Genomic DNA, 18,858 nt, shown 5'->3' on the forward strand with positions numbered 1-18,858 from the left:
GATGCTAGGAGAGGGTTGTTGTGCAGACTGGGGGCCTCTGACCAGCGGTGTGCCATAAGAATTGGTGTTGGGGCCACGCATGTGCATTATTGACATAAACTAGAATATATGAATTATTGTTAGTAAGTTTGTCGATAGTAAAATAAGTGTTATAGTGGGCAGTGATTACAGTTATCAAAGGTGATCTGAACCAACTGAGCCAGTGGGTCAAGAAATGAAAGATGGAGCTGAATTCAGGTGTTGGATTTTTTTAAGACAAACCAGAGACGACTAATACAATTAATGGCAGAGCTCTGGACAGTGTCGTTGAACAGAGAGAGACCAAGGGGTGCAATTACATTGTTCCTTGAAAGTGGCGTCACAGGTGGACAGGGCAGGGAAAGCGGTTAGGCACACTAGCCCTCATGGGTCAGAGCATTCAGTACCTGAGTTGGTCCATCATGATACGGCTGTATCAGACATTGCTGGGTCTCCAGTTGGAGTACTGTGTAGAATTCTGATCCTCCTGCTTTAGGAAGCATATTCTGAAACTGAAAATGGAGCAAAGATTGATGAAGATGTTACTGATACTGGAGGATTTGACAGAAACAGGGAGGCTGGATAAACTGGAAAGCAACATGGGTGGAATGAGATAGATTTGGCAAATAAGGTTAGGGATAATTCAAAAATATTCTTCAGCATACAAGTACAAAAAAGCAACTAGAGAGACAATAGAGCCCGTCAAAGATCAATGAGGCATCCATGCCTGGAACAACAGGATATGGTCGCGACCCAAAATGAATATTTCATGTCAGAAAGTACTGTGGACAAAGATTATGAAACAAAAGAAAGAAACAGTGATGTATTGAAAAGAGTCCCCATTACAGAAGAGTTGGTGCTGGAAGTCTTTGAACACAAATGCGGAGAAAGCCCTAGATCCTGAACAAGTGTATCTCAGAACATTGCAGCAAAGTCGCAGTGGGGACCGTGGCAGAGATATTTGTATCAATATCCTTCGTATTTCCATTGGGTGTAGGTGGCTGAGGGGTGACCTTATAAAGGTTTATAAAAAACATGAGGGGTATACGTAGGGTGAATAGTGAAGGTCTCTACCCCAGGGTAAGGGAATCCATAACTAGAGGGCAAAAATATGAGGTGGGAGAGGAAATACTTAAAAGCGACCAGAGGAGCACATTTCCACACAGAGAATGGTGCACATTTTGAATGAGCTGCCGCTGAAGTGGTAGAGAAATGTACAATTACATCATGGAAAAGACATTTGGGCAGGTACATGCAGAGGAGAAGGTTTGACGGAATAGGGACCAAACGCAGGCAAATGCGACTCGTTCAGGAACCGTGGTCAGCATGGACTAGTTGGATCGAAGGAACCGTTTCTGTTCTGCGTGGCTCTTTCTCCAGTTATTGGAGGAGGAGACTACTGAGATAAGGCATGCTATAGGCACTGAAGCAAGTTACAGCGATACAGATGGTACTCTGGAATGCAGTATATTTCAAACATGTGGCGGGACTATCAGGAATGGAGGAGGTTACAGGGACAGAAACTGTTATAGGAGTTAAAAAGTATTGAAGACACTGGTCCAGGAGACATTGTATATGTACAGTGTTGGAGGGGGAACACAGAACAGAAAGATCCCAGGCAGCATTCCCACACACTCATGGGAAGTCTGCTTTCACCTCTGTTATACTGATGTTCACTAAGACCTCACAAGCCTGGATGGATAACTGTGACACTCCGATGCTGTATCAGTACAACAAAATTTACAGTAAGGGTGGTGATTGTCTTAGGGTGTGTCAGTACTGTGCTCCCCCTCCAGCACTGTATCAAAGTCGTGTCTTGTTAGCTGATGTTTGGAGCCCTCTCATTGATCTCTGCTCTGCTCACTGTGAATGATCTTACCTCACTGCAGGATTTACTGAAGGCTCCAGATCTCCCTGCCCTTTCTCTCTCTGGCTGGCCAACAATCTTCAATGTGGCGATGGACGAGATACCCAGGAGTTGGGAAGTCTATTTTTCCCGATTACCTGCAGGAGACAGAGAAATAGGCAGGATGGGAAATTAGACTGATGTAGTGAGGATTACACATGGAGAATGGCACTGAGTCCCACAGAGATCTGGAAAATCACAGTCTCCATTCCTGGCCTGTGCTGTTGTGTCACCCTGGAGTGGAGAATTCTGTTGGCTCAGGATCTGAAGTAGCTGTAAGAGTGAGCGACACTGACAGAGGCAGAAATTGGACCCACACAATGAGGAATACCACATGGAGAGATACTGAGTGATATCACCAGAGTGCAGGAAGGTATCAGGATCAAACAATCATGAAGCAAAAACAGGTGTGGCTCCATGATGCACTGGTATCAGTGTTCAGGGATGAATAGCTTGTGAGCAGGTGAAGTGATGGCCTAGTGGTATTATTGCTAGAGCATATATCCAAACCCTCAGCTAATGTTCAGGGGAGGCAGGTTTGAATCTCACCAGCTGAAATGGTGGAATTTGAAATAAATTATTTTTAAAATCGTAATTGACAATCAATACATACCATTACTGCGGTACAATAAATTCAAACACTTCTCCTTTCGAGATGGACATCTGCCCATCCTCACGTAGTCTGCACGACGTCCCCACAGCAAAGTGTTTGCCTCTTAATTACCCTCTGAAATGACCGAGCAAGTTAATCAGCTTTAGTGCAGCTAGGTCTGAGCAAGAAAGGCTGGTCAGCCAGAGACACCCACATCGCATACCAGATTTTAAAAAAAAATCCATTCGGATGGCCCCACTGGAACCATGCAGGGAGCAGTGTCCTGGCCAATCATGTCAGTATGTTTATGGACAGGGCTTTAAACTGACAGAGAGGATGCAGGGACAGGGTTCAGGTGAAAGGAGCTTTCCAAATCCAAAGAGAAAAGGTGACGCTTTGGAACTGCAAGGGGATGTGGCTGAAGACAAGCAGAAAGGTACAGGATGAGTCAAAGTTTAACTAAATCTGTACATCAGTGAATCGATTTGTGACAGGAAATTGTGGGAACGAGTAAATTATGTTTTTATTGGAATGGACAAATTGTCTGCGATAAGATAGACTGATTTGTGACGCAGAGATTTAGACACCAGGGACACGTGGTTATAGGGCGAACAAAAGTTGTAACATAAATATTCAATGGATCACAAGCTTGCGGAAACTCAGTCAAAATGGGCAACACGAACAATAAGGATAACAAAGGTATTACAGAGAAAGCATTTGGTCTCAGATCATGAAATAGAGTCAGTCTGAATGTAATTCTGGCTGCTACTTGCCAAGGACACAAGCAGCAGAACAGTTTTAGCCACTGAACAGCATTGCATTGCTTATCACTGCATTAAGCAGGAACTCATTGGAATTTTTAATAAGAGCATTGTGATAATTCAGTGCAACTTCAATATTCATATAATCTTGACAATCACACTGACAAGAGTGATATTCGAAGAGGAGATTGTAGAATTTTTTCAGTGTTCCTTTAAATAACACATTGTGCAACTGGCGAGGGACGTAACTATCTCAGAGCGACCGTTGTGTGATAGAACTTAGTGAATGAGTAATGTCACCTGGAGAGATCCTCTGGGAAATTGTGAGTAAGTGCAGTTTAAAGAAATATAAAGTTTTAAAGTGAATTACAAATACGACAAGATACAACTAGAAACAAAAACAGCCAATTACATGAGTGTGAGAGAAGAACTGACCAAGGTAAACAGGCTAAACAGACTGAAACATGTGTCTGTAAATGAACAGTGGAAAACATTTGAAGGAACAGTGTAAAAAACACTCAACAAAAGGACATCCTATTGAAACAGAAAATCCTCAGCAAGAAATTCACACCATTCACTCACTGAGGACAAAATGGATCATATTAGATTATGAGGCTTACAAGATCACTACAAAGTATTTAAAATCCTGAAATCAGAGAGAGTTTAACCAGTAAGTGTTAAAGGTATTGCAAAGGGGCTGCTAACATGAGGAGAGCAGTGGGAAGGGGAATCATTGTCAGGAGCTAATGACACTACAGGAACAGGGAGAAATGAAGTTGCTGAAGGTGGTGAGAGTGTTACAGAGAGTGGTCAGGGCCTGAACGGTGTTACAAAGCCAGTATGGATTGCTGCAGCTGGAGGTGTTTGCAGAGGTAGTGAGGAGCATATACATATTTATTCATGGGATGAAGTTGTCATTGATTAGACCAGCATACTTTGCCCCACAGTTAATTGTCCAGAGGGCAGTTAAGAGGCAGCCATATTGCTGTGGACTGGATGCACATGTCAGCCAGACCAGGTTAGAATTTCAGATGTCCTTCCCTCAAGGAGGTAAGTGAACGAGAGGAGTTCTTCAGACTGATCAACAATGCTTTTATAGTGGCCTCACCAATGTCTTGTACAGCCACAACATGACATCCCAACTCCTACTCTCAATGCTCTGCCCAGTCAAGGTAACCATACCAAAGGCCTGCTTCACCAGCCTGTCTACCTGTGACACCACTTTCAAAGAACTGTCTACCTGCATCCCTGGGTCTCTGACTGACAACACTACCCAGGGTCCGAGCATTAACTGTACAAGTCCCACCCTGATTTGTTTCACCAAAATGGAACACTTCACATTTATCTAATTAAACTCCATCTGCTATTCTTCACCCACTATCCCAGCAGTACTGTTCATCCTGTTGAATCAGATAACCTCCTTCACTGTCCACTTTACCACCAATTTCAGTACCACCCAAAAAAACTTACCAGGAAACCAGTACTCCCATCCAAACCATTTATCCACATCACAACAACTCTGCAGCCACTGCACCGCTGGTCCCATATCTCCAGTCAGAAAAACATGTCTGCCACCGCCTTCTGCCTCCAACCATCAAGCCAATTTTGTATCTAGTTGACTAGCTCCTCCTGAATGCCATATCCTTTTAGATTGACCTGAGCTTATTACTCAGTTTACCATACGGGACGTAGAACACAGAACAGTACAGCACAAGACCCCTAAGCCATGATGCCATGCCAAACTTTATCCGACGGTAAGATCAAACTAACCTACATATCCTTCATTTTACTGCCATCCATGTGTCTATCCTAGAGTGTATTAAATGTCCCGAATGTATCTGACTCTCCTACCACTGCTGGCAGTGCATTCCACCCATCTAACAGCTTTTTTGTAAAGAGCCTATCTCTCCTTAACCATCCACCAATCACCTTAAAATTATGCCTGCTCATAATAGCCATTTATGCTATGGTATAAAGAAGTGTCTCACTATTCACTCTCTCTGTGTCTCACATCATGTTGTTCACCTCTACCAAGTCGCCCCTCACCCTTCTTCACTCCAATGAGAAAAGCCTTACCTCCCTCAAACTTTCTTCATAAGACATGCCCTCCAGCACAGGCAGCATCCTGGTAAATCTCCAACTTAACCTCCCTAAAGCTTCCACTGTCTTCCTGTAATGAGGGGACCAGAACTGAACACAATATTCCAAGTGGGGTCTAACCAGGGCTCTATCGATCTGCAGCATAACCTCACAGCTTTAAAACTCAAACCCCCAGCTAATGAAAGCCAACACAACATATTCCTTCTTAACAACCCTGTAAGCTTGGGTGGCAACTTTGAGGGATCGATAGACGTGGAACCCAAGATCCCTCTGTTCCACAACACAACCAAATATTCTGCATTTAACCCATTCAACTTTGATCTTCCCCCAATGAATCATTTCACAATTTTCCAGATTGAACTCCATCTACCACTTCTCAGTCCAGCTCTGCATCCTGTCAAAATCCGGCTGCAACCAACAACAGACCTCCACACTATCCACCACTCCACCAACCTCCATGTCATTGGCAAAATTACTAACCCACTCTTCCACACCCACATCCAAGTCATTTAAAAAGAAAATCACAAAAAGCAGAGGTCCTGGAACCGGTCCCTGCAGAATACCACTGGTCACCGAGCTCCAGGCTGAATGCTTCCCATCTATCATTCCTCTCTGTCTTCTATGAGCCAGGAATTCTGTATCCAGACAGACAGCTTTCCTGTATCCCATGCCTCTGTAATTTCTGAATGAGCCATAAATGTGTTTTATCACATTCTCAAAGGATTCAATAAGATTTGTGAGGCACGATCTGGCCCTACCAAAGCCATGCTGACTATCTGTAACCAAACTATGGTTTTCCAAGGAGTCATAAATCCTGTCTCTCATAGTCCTCTCCAATAATCTGCACACCACAGACATAAGAACATGATGTCTGTAATTCCCAGGATTATCCTTACTCCCTTTCTTGAACAAGGGAGTAACATTTGACACCCTCCAATCATCTGGTATGACTCCGGTGGACAGTGAGGGTGCAAAGGTCATCGCCAAAGGCGCAGCAATCCCTTCCCTTGATTACTGCAGTAACTTTGGGTACATCCCGTCTGGTATATACCTATCCTTATGTTTAGAAAACATACAGCACATCCTCCTTCTTAACATCAACCTGTTCACATATATCAGTCCTTTTCATGCTGTCCTCACAAATGACAAGGCCCCTCTCAGTATGAATCCTGAAGCACAGTATACATTAAGGAACTCCCCTACCTCCTGTGACTCCAGGCACAAGTTCCCTCCACTATCCCTGACCGGCCCTACCCCCACTCTGGCCATCCTCTTGTTTCTCACATAAGTGGAGAATGCCTTACGGTTTTCCTTAATCCTTCCCAACAAAGCTTTTTCATGCCCCCTTCGGGCAGTCCTAAGTCCATTCTTCAGTTCCTTCCTGGCTACCTTCAGAGTCCCCAGAGTGTGGAAACAGGCCATTTGGCCCAACAACGCTATACCGACCCTCTGATGAACATCCCACACAAAACCATTCCCCGACCCTATTTCTCTCCATGTACCTTAACTAACGTGTCAATACTACACATCCCTGAACACTATGGATAATTTAGTATGGCTGATTTGGGCTGTGGGTGGAAACTGGAGCCCCTGGGGGAACCCCACGCAGACATGGGGAGAATGTACAAACTCCACACGGACAGTCGCCCGGGGCTGGAATTGAAATCGGGTCCCGGGTGCTATAAGGCAGCCGTGCTAACTACTCAGGCATTGTGCCGCTCCCATATAACCCTATAGAAGTCTAATGATCCTTGCGTCCTTAACCTTATGTAAGCTTCCTTCTTCCTCTTGACTAGATGTTCTACACGTTGGAACCTTGTCAAATGCTTTGCTGAAGTCCATGTGGACAACGTTGACTTTCTGCCTTCATCTATCTCTTGGCCACCTCCTCGAAGAGTCAATCCAGTTTGTGAAATACGGTTTCCCACTCACAAATCCATGCTGACCATCTGTAATCAGCCCTTACCTTTCCAAATATGCGTAGCTCCTTTCTCTCAGAATCTCCACCAACAACGTCCCCATGACTGGGCTCACTCCTGGCTTTTCCCTGCAGCCCTTAAGTGATGGAACAACATTAGCCACCCTCCAGTCTTCCTGTAACTCACTGTGTCTGTTGATAATATACATATCTCTGTTAGAGACACGGCAATCTCTTCCCCAGCTTCCCATAATATTCGAGGATAAACCGAATGAGCTACTGAGGATTGATCTATCTTTATTTGTTTTAAGATTCCAGTACTTTCCCTTCTCTGTTGAGGATTCTTTCCAAGACATCACTATTTATTTCCCCAAGCTCCTGATCTTCCATGTCTTTCTACATAGTAAATTCAGACAAGATTTTTTTTTGTTTAAGATCTCACTCATCTCTTCTGGTTCAACACATAGGCGACCTTATTGATATTGAAGGGGCCCTATTCTCTTCCTAGTTATTCTTAAGCCCTTACGGAAACTTGCATAAAGGCTTCTGTAAATTCAAATAGCACATTTCCCCCATACCGTCACCCACCACACCCTTATCTATTCTGCCATTCATATTCACACCAACATTTAAAATCCAACAGGCTCAAAAACACATTCTTCTTTATAAAATGTGTTTCTAAGGGTCCAGTTATTTTTTATTGATAGGTACTTTCTCACTCATTTCAGCATGCTCCTCACTTACTGTCAGGCAAACATTGTTTGGTTTCAGACTGACAGCAGAAAGGGTTGTACGAGTTCTTGTTTATCAATCTGAAAAAGGTAACTTACAGGGTCAGCAGGTCATAGAGAAGGCAAATCAAATGCTGCCACTTATTAGAAAGGGAATGGAGTCTAAAAATAGGAAGGTCTTGCTAAAACTATGCAAGGTACAAGTCAGACCACACCCAGAATACTATGAACAGTGTGAGTGCCCGAAGGAATGATATTCTTCTATTGGAGGCAGGTCAGAGAAGGGTCGCTTGGCTGATCCTGGAAATGGATGAATTTTCCAATAAGAGGTGGATTAGATTGAGTTTGCACCCAACTGATGTTTAGAAAACATGACAGAAAAATTGAATGCAAGATTCAAGATTCGGAAGAGCTTTGATCAAGTACATGCTGGGAAGTAGGAAGTTAGAAAGTACAGCACAGCAATAGGCCCTTCGGCCCACCATGGCTGTGCCGACCATGATGATATTCTCAACACATGCCACCTGCCCCGACATGGTCCATATCCCTCTATTCTCTGCCTGTTCAATGATGTTATCGTAAACAATCTAGTACACAATCCAGGATGCTATCTAATACAGCACTGACACTTATTAGTTATCTAGTGTGGATGGAGACCACTGTCACACACAGTTGCTGTACTACCCTTGCTGTAAGTATATTCAGTGTTCTGACTGTAACCACATTTGCATTCCCACCACTGGTTGGTCCCTATAAAAGAATTCCGGCCAATGATTGTTGCTGCTTGTTTATTCCCAGCTCCATCCAATAGCCTCCAAATTTTGGATTTCAGTTCCACGTCGCAATTTCATTAAAGCATTAAGCTCATCCTTTCTTCACTCCTTGGTGGCTTTTTGCCAAGCCTGCCTCGATCCCAACAAACCTTCAATATTTCCTTCCCAGCAATTATCATTCTGTTTTTACATCGCCAGAATGACAGTTCCATCATATCTGCTCTCTGTCATTCCATCTGCCTTATGTCGAATGCAGGGAGTCATTCCTCAGTAGTGTGAGGTTGAACAGATGGTACAGGTTACAGAGATAGTGAGGCTTACAGGGGCTGGAGGATGTTAGAGTTAAACAAAGTTACATCTGGTCAAGAATGTCAGTGGGACAAAGGAGTTTGGGGATTGGAGGAATTTATACGGATAGATGGAGCTGGATTAGCTTCTGGAGATAGGGATAGGGATGGATATAGGGAGAGGCAGGCAGACTGTGAGGCACAGACAGGTGGTGTTTCAGAGAGAAGAGTTTTGTGTGTATAACAGAGATATGGAAGGTTATAGCGACTGAACACGTTCACAGATATAAGAAGGCTTCTAGGTTCAGGAAGGCTCCATAGATCGGAAGGCAATGGAGAATGCCAGGTTACGGGGTTGGAGACAGTAACACAGATGGGGAGGGTTGCACAAATTGGAAGAGGTTCCTGTGGTCAGGCGGGTTGGTGGAGACAGGGTGAAGTTTATGTAGATTAAGATTGAAGGTTTGGAGAACGATAAGGAAGTTACGATTTTTTTCACAGAAAAGGATGGGTTGTAGGAGCTGGAGAAGTTTACCCAGATAGGGATGGATGGAGAGGTTAAAGGCAAATACATAGACATAGAGAGTGGTTTTGTTATGAGGGGCTTACAGGGACAGACAGGACTGTGAGGTTTACAGGGATGAAGGAATTTAGTATCCACTGGAGAAGTTTCGGGATAAGGGTGTTAGGGATTGGAGAACCTGACAGAAACAGAGAGCATTGTGTGGACTAGAAGAGCTTCCAAACAGAGGAAGGATTATCGGGACTGGAGGATATTACAGAGATCACTAGTACAACATGGGCCAGGATTGATGCTTGGGGCTTCTGTGCTGTCTCTGTGAGGACCAGTACAGCAAAGGTGAATGCAGGACCCTGACAAGATGATGTGAATGAAGCCTAGAATGTTGCTGTTCCTTGCCCAGTTCTGTGTCTATATCCTATCTTCCGGGTCTGAATACAGAAGGCCACAAACTCCTCCCTGTGCTGTTTACTGTGAGTGATCTTACCGGCTGCAGGATTTACTGAAGGCTCCAGACCTCCCTCTCCATCTCTCTCTGGCTGACTAAGCATCTTCAATGAGGTGATGGATGAGAGAGGAGTTAGCAACATCCTGATTACCTGCATGAGACAGAAATAGACAGAATGGAAAATTAGACTGATGCAGTGAGGATAACTCATCTAGAGTAGCACTGAGTCCGGCAGAGATCACGAAAATCCCAGTCTCTGTCCCTGGTCTGTGCTATTGCTGATCAGAGGATTATTTTGGATCAGGATCTCAGACCAGCTGCAAGAGTGAGAGGAGCTGACAGAGGCAGCAATTAGAACCACACAGTGAGGGATACCACATGGAGAGATAATGAGTGATATCACCAAAGTGCATGAAGGTGTCAGGATCAAACAACAGTCATGGTGAAAGGGTTTCGATTCATGGTGCACGGGGTCAGTACTCAGTGATGGGTGAACTACGAGTGGGACAGGTGATAACCTCAGGTTATTCTCACCCGACTGTTCATCCAGAATTTAATGCCGATGTCAACTACACCAATCTAACTGATTAATATCCTTTAAGGAAGGAAATCGGTTATCGACAGCAGGTCTGGCCTACATGTGACTCCAGACGCAAAGTAACGAGATTTACTCTCAACTGTCCCCTGAAGTTACCTGGCAAGCAACTCAGCTCTAGGGCAGCTCATGGGGTGGGCATGAAATGCTGGCCAGAAAGAGACAGCAACATCCCACGATGGAATTAAAAACAACCGTGCTGGGAGCAGTGTCCTGGCCAATCGTGTCAGTAGGTTTATGGACAGGACTTTAAACTGACAGAGAGGATGCAGGGACAAGGTTCAGGTGAAAGGAACTTTCCAAATCCAAATAGAAATGGTGAAGCATCGGAACAGCACGGGGTTGTGACTGAAGACAAGCAGAAATGAACAGGAAGGGACAGAGTTTAACTATAACTGTACATCAGGGAATTAGGCTGTGACAGGAAATTGTGGGAAAAAGTCAATTACAATGTTCTTTCTTTGGAATGGACAAAGTACCTGCCATAAGGTAATAGACTTGTGACACCGAGATAAATAATATTCGGTCACCAGAAAGGTGTGGTTATAGGAGAAACAAAAGGTGGAACATAAATATTGAATTGTACACATCCTTGAGGGGTCTCAGGGAGTGCAGGATGGGTAACCCTGACAGTAATGGGTAACAAAGGCATTACAGAGAAAGACTTTGACATCAGATGATGCAGCTGAATCAGCCTGAATGCAGAATCTGGGTAACATGTGTCAAAAACACAAGGAGGAGAACAGTTTTGAGGCGGCCTGACAATATTTCATTGCTCAACACTGTTACACATTCCAATGAATTCCTGTGTAATGCAAAGGCACTGTGATAATTTTGGGAGACTTCAATGTTTGTCAAAAATGATATTCTCCGAACTCCTCTCCGAATGTTTTTGTCAGTGTTTCTTTAAATAACACATTGAGTAAATGGCCAGGGATATGATTATCTCAGATCGACCATTGGGTGATGAAGCTGAGTGAAGGAGTAATGTCACACTGAGATATCCGCGGGGAAATTGTCGTGTAGTGGAATTCAAAGGGCTGATGGATTTTTAAAGTGACCATAAAGCACACCCTGCAATCACAACCAAAGCCATTTACATGTATTTGAGAGGAAAACTGACCAAGGTAAACAGGGGAAATAGTGAAGTGTATGGCTGGAAATGGACAGTGGAAAACATTCAGTCATGGAGGTGTACAGCACAGAATCAGGGCCTTCGGTGTCCAACTCGTTCATGCCACCCATATATCCTAAAATAATCTCGTCTTATTTGCCAACACTTGGCCCTAATCCCTCTCAACCCTTCCTGTTCGTATACCCATCCAGATGCCTTTTAAATGCAGTCATTGTACCAGTCTCCACCACTTCCTCTAGCAGTTCATTCCATACACACATCACCCTCTGCCTGAAAACATTGTCCCTTAGGTTCCTTTTATATCTTTCCCCTCTCACCCTGAAGCTAGGCTGTCCGGTTCTGGGCTCCACTACCTCAGAGAAAAGACCTTGTCTGTTAAACCTATCCATGCTTCTCTTGTGGGCGGCACGGTGGCACGGTGGGCGGCACGGTGGCACAGTGGGCGGCACGGTGGCACAGTGGTTAGCACTGCTGCCTCACAGCGCCTGAGACCCGGGTTCAATTCCCGCCTCAGGCGACTGACTGTGTGGAGTTTGCACGTTCTCCCCATGTCTGCGTGGGTTTCCTCTGGGTGCTCCGGTTTCCTGCCACAGTCCAAAGATGTGCAGGTCAGGTGAATTGGCCATGCTGAATTGCCCGTAGTGTTAGGTAAGGGGTAAATGTAGGGGTATGGGTGGGTTGCGCTTCGGCGGGTCGGTGTGGACTTGGTGGGCCGAAGGGCCTGTTTCCACACTGTAATGTAATGTAAAAAAAAATAATGTAATGAGTTTATAAATCTCTGTATGGTCACCCATCAGCCTCAAATACCCCAGCCCATTTAACCTCTCCCTAAAGCACAAATCTTCCAATCCTAGCAACATCCTTGCAAATCTTTTCTGAAACCATTAAATTTACAAAAAATCCTTCCGATAGGAAGGAGACAAGTATTGCACACAATATTCCAAAAGTCACCTATCCAATGTCCTGTACAGCCAGAACATGACCTCCCAACTCCTCTAGTCAATGCTCTGATCAGTAAAAGCAAACATACCAAACACCTTCTTCACTATCCTATCTACCTGCGACTCTATTTTCAAGGAGCTATGAATCTGCATTCCAAAGTTTCTTTGTTCAGCAACACTCTCTAGGAACATACCATTAAGTGAGTAAGTCCTGCTGAGATTTTCTTTCCCAAAATGCAGCACCTCACATTTATCTAAATTAAACTCCATCTGCCACACCTCAGCCCATTGGCCCATCGGATACAGATCCCGTTGTAATCTGAGGTAACATTCTTTGCTATCCACAACACCTCCAATTTTGGTGTCATCTATAAACTTACTAATTACACCTCGTATGTTCACATCCAAAACATTTATATAAATAACAAAAATAGTGGATCCAGCACCGATCCTTGTAGCGCTCCACTGGTCACAGGTCTCCAGTCTGAAAAACAACTTTCCACCACCACCCTCTGTCTTCTACCTTCGGGCGAGTTCTGTATCCAAATGGCTGGTTTTCCTTGTATTCCATGAGATTTAACATTGCTCACCAATTTCACATGTGGAAACTTTGCGAACACCTTATTGAATTCCATACCGCTCACATTGACTGCTCTGCCCTCATCAATCCTTTTTGTTATTTTTTCAAAAACCTCAATTCAATTTCTTGAGACATGATTTCCCATGCATAAAGCAATGCTGACTATCCATAATTAGACACTGACTTTCTAAACACATGCAAATCCTGTCCCTCATGATTCCCTCCTTTAACGTGCCCACCACTGACGTCAGGTGAACCGGTCTGTAGTTCCCTGGCTTCTTCTTACCACCTTGCTTAAATAGTGGCACCACGTTAGCCAACCTCCAGTCTTCTGGCACCTCACCTGGGACAATCGATGATACAAATATTTCAGCACGGGGCCCAGCAATCACTTCCCTTGCTTCCCACAGAGTTCGAGGGTACACCTGATCAGGCCCTGGTAAGGTCCGAAGGAGTGTTGCAGAACAAAGAGTCCTTGGAGTGCAGGTTCATAGCTCCTCGAAAGTGGAGTTGCAGGTAGATAGGATAGTGAGGAAGCGTTTGGTATGCTTTCCTTTATTGGTCAGCGTATTGAGTACAGGAGTTGGGAGGTCATGTTGCGACTGTACAGGACATTGGTTAGGCCACTGTTGGAATATTGCTTGCAATTCTGGTCTCCTTCCTAACCGGAAGATGTTGTGAAATTTGAAAGGGCTCGGAAAAGCTTTACAAGGATGTTGCCAGGGTTGGAGGATTTGAGCTCTAGGGAGAGGCTGAACAGGCTGGGGCTGTTTTACCTGGAGCATCGGAGGCTGAGGGGAGACCTTATGGAGGTTTACAAAATTATGAGGGGCCCGTATGGGATAAATATACAAAGTCTTTTCCCTGGTGTCAGGGAGTACAGAACTAGAGGGCATAGATTTAGGGTGCGGGGGAAAGATATGAAAGAGACTGAGGGGCAACTTTTTCACACAGAGGGTAGTACGTGTATGGAATGAGCTGCCAGAGGAAGTGGTGGAGACTCAGGTGGTACTAGATTGGGTTGGGATATCTGGTCGGCGTGGATGGGTTGGACTGAAGGATCTTTTTTCATATTGTACATCTCTATGACCTGATAAGGTCCTGAGAGTTTATCCATCTTTATGCATTTCAAGACATCCAGCACCTCCTCCTCTGTAATATGGACATTTTGCAAGTTGACACCATCTATTTCCCTACATTCTATATCTTCCATGTCCTCCCCACAGTAAATACTGATGTAAAACACTTGTTTAATATCTCCCAATCTCCTGCAGATCCACGTGCAGGCTGCCTTGCTGATCTTCAAGGGGCCCTATTCTCTCCCTAGTTACCATTTTGTCCTTTATATTTTTATAAAAACCCTTTGGATTCTCCTTAATCCTATTTGCCAAAGCTATCTCATGTCCCCCTTTCGCCCTCCTGATCTTCAGCTTTAGTATACGCCTGCTGCCTTTATATTCTCCTAAGGATTCACACTCTCTCCTGAGATATGTTTACTTCTCTCTTAACTTAAACCTCAATTTCTCTCCTCATCCAGCATTCCAAACACCTACTGGCCTAGCCTTTCACCCTCACAGGAATATGTCTCCTGCCTCCAAACTGCTGTTCTCATTTTAGAAGGCATTCCAATTTCCAGTGATAAAGGTGTCATTCTCTCAAAATGGAAACTTCCCAGTTCCTGCATCTCATGAAATGTTTGCTGGAAAATAATGACAAAACAAAGAACTTTCCAAAGAAAGGCTTCGACAAGGCGAGCTCTGATCAGTTACATAGATCTGGAGGTTACCAAATGCACGGAGAGTGCTTTCTACCAGAGCAGCACCAGGTCAGTATCAGGCATACAGACAGAATGGGCAAATAGATTCACATCTGAACTCCCATCTCCCGGCCTGGGAACCTGAAGGGTGCATAGCCATTCTACAGAGTTATGCAGATATCTGGAATGTTGCTGTGGCAAAAAGAGGTTTCAGTAATTTTGAAGGTTTATGCTAATAAATGAGGTTACAGAGGTAAGGGGGATTATCGGGACTTTAAGAGGTTTCCCAGTTTATGATGTTGGAGGGATTGGAGGAAGTTACCAAGATAGGGTGGGTTTAAGATTGAGGAATTCCGCGGACAACCTTTACAGGGAGAAAGGCAGTATTTTTGACAGTGTGGAGGAACAGAAGAATCTTGGGGTCCACATCCATTGATCCCTCAAAGCTGCTACTCAAGTGGTTAGCCTTATTCAGAATGCATGTGGTGTGTTGGCTTTCATTAGCAGAGAGATTGAGTTTAAGAGCGATGAGGTTATGCTGCAGCTCTATCAAGACAAGTGTGGTTAGACAACACTTGGTATATTGCGTTCAGTTCTGGTTGCCTCATCATCAGAAAGATGTAGAAGCTATAGAGAGGGTGTAGAGGAGATTTACCAGATGCTGCCTGGACTGGAGGGGAGATCTTATGGAGAAAGGTTGAGGGAGTTAGGGCTTTTCTTTTTGGAATGAAAAGGGACAAGAGATGACTTACTGGAGGTGAACGAGATGATTTGAGGCTTAGATAGAGAGGATAGCCACATACTTTTCCCATTGCAAAAATGGAAATAAGAAGGGGACATAAAGTGAAGGTGATCAGAGGAAGATTTACAGGAGATATCAGGGGTGGGTTCTTTACACACAGTGTAGCAGGTGCGTACAATGCACTGCCAACAGTGGTAGTAGAGTCAGATACATTAGGGACATTTAGTGAACTCTTAGACAAGCAAATGGCTGATAGTAAAATGTAGGGTCAGTAGGATAAATGATCGGCACAACATTGAGGGCCAAAGGGCCTTTCGCTGTGCTGTACTGTTCTTCGATCTAAATAGGGAGGGTTACAATGGCACAAAGAGGTTTCAGAAAGCTGCAGAGGATGGGATCTGAATGAAGAGACACAAATAGGAAGGTGTGCTCGGATTGTCAGAGGTAACACAGACAGCAATGGTCTGATCTGGAGCAGACAACCCAGACTGGGGGTGCTGTGGGGACTGGAGGTAACTTCACAGGGAGGGAGGACCATAGAGCCACAAGAGGTTACAGAGCTATAGGGCCTGCAGGAGTTCATGGAGATGGGGAGGTTGGGAGAGATGGAGCAGTTTACACAGAAAAGGATGTTGGTAGGATGGGATGTTTCACACAGACAGGAGTGTTTGAGGTGAATGGAGCAGATTGTGGAAATCAAGACGATTTTATAGATTAGAAGAACACACAGCTATGTGGATAGCAGTCGCGACTGAAGATGTTTATAGTTATAGAAAGGCTAAGTTTCTGCAGGTTATTTAGATATAGAGGATGTGGAGTTAGACAATTTTACCAGGAGGAAAGCACAGCAATTTTGGTTAGAGACAGTTTCACGGATGAGGGAGCATTAGTAACCTCCTCCAGTTTGGTCAAAGTGGGAAGGGTTGTAGGGGAGGGTGACGTTTCCACAGATAGGGGTGTTAGAGCTGGAGATGGTTCTGGAGATGAGTAGATGGATGGAGAGACTGGAACAGCTTGCATTGACAGGGTGGGAGGATGTTACACATATAGTGAGTCTTTTTGGAAGTGGATCAGATAGTCACAGGCATTGGAGTGAGTTCTACAGATCAGGGATGCTGCACGGACCCGAGAGGATTGTACGGTCTAAAAAATTGATTGTATCTTTCGGTCTGGAAAAAGATACAAATAACTTAAAGTCAATGTATGGGTGGATGATGAACAGACTGGAAGACCTGACATTGACAGGATGGGTGATAGGCAAGGGAGGATGTTACACAGATAGTGAGTCTTTTTGGAACTGGATCAGATAGTCACAGTCATTGCAGTGAGATCTACAGATCAGGAGTGCTGCAGGGACCTGAGAGGATTGCAAGGTCTCCACAGATTGATGATATCTTTAGGACTGGAAGAAGATACAAATAGCTTAAACTCTATGTATACTGTTTTCTTTTTCCTGAACAGAGCCTCAATATCCCTCAGCAGCCAGGGATCTCTGAACCTGCCAGATTCTCCCTTCACTGGAACACACTGGCCCAGGATTCTTGAGATCACCCTTTTAAAAGCCTCCCATTTGTCAGTCATTCCTTTTCCTTCACACAGACTCACCCAATCGATGGTAATCATAATGTAGAGGAGACGTTGTTGGACTGGGGTGGACAATGTTAAAAATCACACAACACCAGGTTCCAGTCCAGCAGGTTTATTTGGAGGCACTAGGCTTCAGAGCACTGCTTCTTCATCAGGTGGTTGTGGAGCACAGTCGTACGGCACAGAATTTATAGCAACAGGATGGCAATGTCATGGAACGTAATATCAAACACATTTAATTTCTGCCTTTCACTTTTAGGATGACCACCTGCGCTTCGAAAGCTGGTGCTTCGAAATAAACCTGTTGGACTATAACCTGGTGTTGTGCGATTTTTTAATTCACCCGATCAACCTCTGCTCGAATCTGCCAAATAGCCCCAAAATTGGCCCTACTCCAGTTTCACACCTTATTCTGTGGACCTGTTTGATCTTTTTCCATAACTATGTTAAAACTAAGACAGTTGTGGTCACTGGACCCAAAGTGTTCTCTGATTGATTATTCAGTGACTTGCCTGACCACGCTGTCTGAGGGGAGGTCCGGTGTTGCACCCACCTGAGTAGCGTTAGGCCTTGTTCGAGTTACATCTTGATTTCAGAAAAATTCTTGGACACATTTGACAAATTGAATTCCGTATGGGCCTTTTAGTCTGTGGGTGGCCCAGTCCATCCAGGGGAAGTTAACATCTCCAACCAATACTACATTATTATTTCATTAGGTACCTGCAATCTCTCTACACATCTGTTCCTCTCACATCCGCTGGCTATTTGGGAATCTTGAAGACTGTCAGAACAGAGTGCACACCCCCTTTTTGTTTCTAACGTCTAAACATATGGCCTCATTTGATGACTCTTAAAGAGTATCCTCTCGAAGCGCTGTTGTTCTGCCATCCCTTATCAAAAGGGCAGCTCCCCCTCCTCACTTAATTGTCCTTCTGTCACGCCTGAAGCATCTGTATCCTGGAACACTGAGCTGCCAGTCCTGCCCTTCTCTCAGCCATGTTTCTGTTATGGTTATAATATCCCAGTCCCCAGAGCAAATCCACGCTCTGAGCTCGTCTTCCTTACCAGTCAGGCCTCGTGCATTGAAATAAATGCATGTTAAACCAAAAGTCTTTTCCCTACCTTGGCTGTGCCCTTGGATATCCTGAATAGCAAACTTGTTCTCGATGGCTGATGCATTTTTCCGCTGACTGGTCGATAGGCCCTCCCTTATTGAGAGTCCCTGCCAAACCTTTTTAAACCCTCCCCGAATAACACTAACAAATCTCCCCGCTGGGATACTGGCGTCCCTCTGGTTCAAGTCAAACCCATCATCTTGTATAGGTCACCTCTACCCCAAAAGAGATCTCAGTGATCCAAACCTTAACCCCACCCCCACCAGCTCCTCAGCCACACATGTATCTGGCCTATCTTTCTATTTCTATCCTCACTGGGGCAGGTGGCACTGAGAGCAATCTGGAGATCACTT

General features: G+C 44.6%; 1 long non-coding RNA gene across 2 annotated transcripts in view; it reads right to left on the reverse strand.

Moving 5' to 3' along the window:
- The window catches only part of LOC148135882 (uncharacterized), an 88,304-nt gene that overhangs the window by 57,233 nt on the left and 12,213 nt on the right, over nucleotides 1–18,858 (reverse strand). The window contains exons 3-5 of one of the 2 annotated variants that reach the window (XR_015754887.1): nucleotides 10,094–10,205; nucleotides 1,898–2,022; nucleotides 426–530 (exon numbers count right to left, since the gene is read on the reverse strand). This is a non-coding gene — a long non-coding RNA (uncharacterized LOC148135882). Of the gene's footprint in view, nucleotides 1–292; nucleotides 531–1,897; nucleotides 2,023–7,343; nucleotides 7,426–10,093; nucleotides 10,206–18,858 lie in introns of those variants that run through there. The other variant, XR_015754888.1, reaches the window with a different exon arrangement.

This window comes from Chiloscyllium plagiosum, unplaced genomic scaffold (assembly GCF_037043375.1).
Source record: "Chiloscyllium plagiosum isolate Xiang-an unplaced genomic scaffold, Cpla_swu_hap1 HiC_scaffold_48, whole genome shotgun sequence".
Classification (NCBI taxonomy): Eukaryota; Metazoa; Chordata; class Chondrichthyes; order Orectolobiformes; family Hemiscylliidae; genus Chiloscyllium; species Chiloscyllium plagiosum.